The sequence below is a fragment of the Euprymna scolopes genome, chromosome 46, assembly GCF_053919585.1.
Source record: "Euprymna scolopes isolate OS-2025 chromosome 46, ASM5391958v1, whole genome shotgun sequence".
Classification (NCBI taxonomy): Eukaryota; Metazoa; Mollusca; class Cephalopoda; order Sepiida; family Sepiolidae; genus Euprymna; species Euprymna scolopes.
In genome coordinates, this window is record NC_136527.1 from 68,620,555 (window position 1) to 68,624,518 (window position 3,964).

At 29.3% G+C, this 3,964-nt stretch overlaps 1 long non-coding RNA gene across 1 annotated transcript in view; it reads right to left on the reverse strand.

The window, feature by feature from the left end:
* Positions 1–1,079: 1,079 nt before the first annotated feature.
* LOC145270751 (uncharacterized) overlaps positions 1,080–3,964 on the reverse strand; it is a 28,009-nt gene continuing 25,124 nt past the window's right edge. Inside the window, exon 2 of the long non-coding RNA XR_013865547.1 lies at positions 1,080–1,391. This is a non-coding gene — a long non-coding RNA (uncharacterized LOC145270751). The remainder of the gene's footprint in view (positions 1,392–3,964) is intronic.

A 3,964-nucleotide genomic window follows, 5' to 3' on the forward strand; every position in this document is an offset into this window, starting at 1 on the left:
ATATAGAAGAGTATTCGGGCATTTATATAAATATAACTAAGAGACAAATTAATAAGTAAATGTTTGTTCATTAAAGGTTATGTCGTGTTTAAATTAATTTATATATATATTGCTGGAGATAATGCATCTATTCGGATGCAGACATTAACCTATTTTTAGAGATTCCAACTAAAATATTTCAGCTTATTCTAACCGTCCTCTTGTATGAAATACTTTCTCTTGCACATTTTTAACCAGGTTAGTTTGGAAATTGTTTTCATGGGCCCAGTTGATGTCGTCCATGAAAGTTTGGTATATTGATATTTGGACTTAAACTAGGGTTGCTACATTATTTGTATTATGCCATAAAACCATGTCCAATGTTAATCTGTATGCGAGTGTTTAAATTATTTGTAAACGTGTATCACCAACGTGTCTCTTCATGTGCCTTTTAAAACTTGATTGTATTGAAAAAGCTGAACCACACACTCTACAAACAAAAGCTTTTTCTCCCGTGTGTTTTCGTATGTGGTTTTGTAACGATGTGTGGTGTGAAAATGCAGTGTGACACTCGTCACAAACAAAAAGTTTTTAACTCGTGTGTCTCCGCATGTGGTTTCGTAAACTGGATTTATGTGAAAACGCAGTGTGACACACTCCACAAGTAAAAGGTTTTTCACCAGTGTGTGTCCGCATGTGGGATTGTAAATTGGAGTTCTGTGAAAATTCAGTGCGACACACTCCACAAGTAAAAGGTTTTTCACCAGTGTGTGTCCGCATGTGGGATTGTAAATTGCAGTTCTGTGAAAATGCAGTGCGACACACTCTACAAGTAAAAGGTTTTTCACCAGTGTGTGTCCGCATGTGGGATTGTAAATGTGAGTTCTGTGAAAATGCAGTGCGACACACTCCACAAGTAAAAGGTTTTTCGCCAGTGTGTGTCCGTATGTGCCTTTGTAATTTTGATCTATGTTGAAATGCAGTGTTACACTCGTCACAAAAATAAGGTTTTTCATCCGTGTGTGTCCGTATGTGTGCCGTTAATGTATCCTGTCTGGCAAATGCAGAATTACAAACTTGACAAACAAAACGTTTCTCAACTGCATGTGTCATCTTATGCATTATCAAATGGGATTGCTTTAAAAATGAGAAATTACATATTTTACATGAAAAATTATTCAGTCCAGTGTTTCTTGGCTTTTGCATATTTTCAAAATATTTTTTCTGAATGTTTTAAAAATCGTGAGGTATACACCTCTGAATCGTAAATTTCTATCGAGGGTTTATTTGTATTTTTTGTAAAATTACTTGTTCAGAAAATAGTTTTTCCCGTAAAAAAAAAAAAATGAAGACACCATTTTATTGCGTATATATATTTTTTTTAAAAAAGCCTTTGTTGTTCCTCCATGGACCTGTGAATAAATAGAAGTTTTGTTGATAAAAATATTACAAAATGTACAGTTTTCGCATTTTTAAACATCGATTAAAAAAACGGTTTCCAATCATTTTATGAATTTGTAAAAATGTAAATATTTACAATTAATTTTGTAGGTTTTCGGAAATTCTCTTTGAAATCAAATGTATTTTATTGAATATATTTTAATGTAATTGTGCAGTTTTTAAAACCAAAATAAATATAGCCCATCTGAAACGTTACTTTTACGTTTTTTTGTGTTGTGATTTCATTAATGTTAGGAAACCAAAAGAAATCTGTTTTCAATTTGATTTGTTATAATTTTATTTTTAACAAAATGTTTCAAAATCTTTGGAAATTAATTTAAACCAAAATAAGTTGTAGATTAACAAATTTTGATGTTTTTGTACAGGTTGTAGGAAAAGCTAATGTTTTACACACGTTTTAGGAAAAGGAGGACACATTATTATCTGATTCATATATATATATATATAAAGAGTTTGATATAATTATTTGCAAACAAAACTTCCAGGTTGATATTAGATATTTATTAAATGTAAGTTTTCTGAAAAACAATAAGTAATATTATGCGTTTTAAGAATTCCAATTGTAGTAAAATATTATAAGGATGACAGTAAAATGGTATTAATGACTTTTCTAAAACTATCTTTCCTTAGGAGTTATTCCATAAATTTTAATAGATTATGTAATAAATAGTAATGGATTATATAATAAACACTAAAACAATTCCACATTTTCACTCATTCAATAAATACTAATAAGTATAACGTTTAAAACAAACGAATGAAAGTGAGTTTATTCTAATATATAATATAACAAAAAAAAAAGATTGTATGAACTTTTAAACAAACATGTTATCGATTATAACAAAAAATTCTCAATAGAATAATCTATCTTATGTAAGGAGATATTCCATAACTTTTTCTAAATTATTTAATAAATAGTAATGGATTATATAATAAATTCTATCCCAATTCAATATCTTAACTGATTCAATAAATACCAATAAGTATAACGTTTAAAACTAACAAATAGTGAGTTCATTCCAATACATAATATTAAAAAAAAAAAAATTGTATGAACTTTTAAACAAACATGTTATCGATTATAACAAAAAAATTCAATGGAATAATCTGTTTATAGAGATTAACACAAATTTCGTTTCTGATTTGATTGACGTGAACATTGGTTATTTGTATTATTTGCTTTCATCAAACTATTGTTCTCATCTTGAGAATCATTTTCACAACGTTTTCGTCGATGTAACTGACCTTTTTCATGTGTATCTTGTCGAACTCGGGAATGTTTCTGTCGAACTCTGCAATTGGACGGAATTTCGAACGGAACCCTTTATTTACTTCACGCGGGCATTATGCTCCCGACCCGCCAGCCATGGTTGGACAGAGGACCTAAGAACTTCGGAACAGCTGAGAATTAAAGCTTCAACCTGAAGGAGAAGATCACTTTTACAATTGATGTTCAAAATACTCTAACCATTACGCCACAAATCCTTATGGACTGATCTAATTTCCATTTGGAGCTTTAAACCTTTTTATTTCTTTATGGACTGATCTAATATGAATTTGGAGTTTAAAACTTTTTCCTAGTTACATATCTATACTCCTATAAATTTGAGTTTTGTGTAATGATATTCATATTAAAAATCCTTTTTTTATTTATTTTAAAAGATAATACAACTTTGTTATATATGGGTCGTGGAATTGCATTCATCTGCAAAAGATCTAATTTGCATATTCTTTTTAATATTCATTTTAAGTAATTCATTATTTGTTTCTCTGGTTTTCTTATTAGAAAAATCATCTTAAGTTAACTATTACATGTAATTATATTCATGCAGATATTCTACATGATTTATACTTGCGTAATATTTGTATAAAAAGGTTATAGTAAACACAAACCTCTTTCTCTCTCTCTCTCTCTATATATATATGCATGCGTATATGTATTTGTTTTTAAAAGAATGCCCACCTAATACAATCCCTAATATATATATATATATATATATATATATATATATATATATATATATATATATATATATATATAATAAGAGAGGCGCAGTTTTCCCATGGACTAAAACACCGTAGATTTAAAACATCAGATTGCACAAACAAATTTATGTTTACGTTATTTGTCATTAACTAATTTAACTATAGAAGGACATTTTAGACACATTAATTCGTAATATTAAAACATTAGATTAAATACGAGGAGCGCCATCATCATCATAATCTAGAGAGGAGTAGTTCTCATTTAATTCCCCTTATTCGCCAAGTATTACCGCCTTCATCCACTTACACCGTGTATTATACTCACAGGGGATTAATTTAAGACCACTTCCTATATAATTGATCTATTACACACAGCATTTACCTTCCCTTCTTCTACAATGAAAATAATAACGTCTCCCCATACTTGATTTTGATTGGCTGACATTATTCATTCCAATATTCATGGATTATTGGAATGATTACATTCTCTTTAATTAACGAACACTACGCTACATTAATGTCTGCCATTTGCAATCCA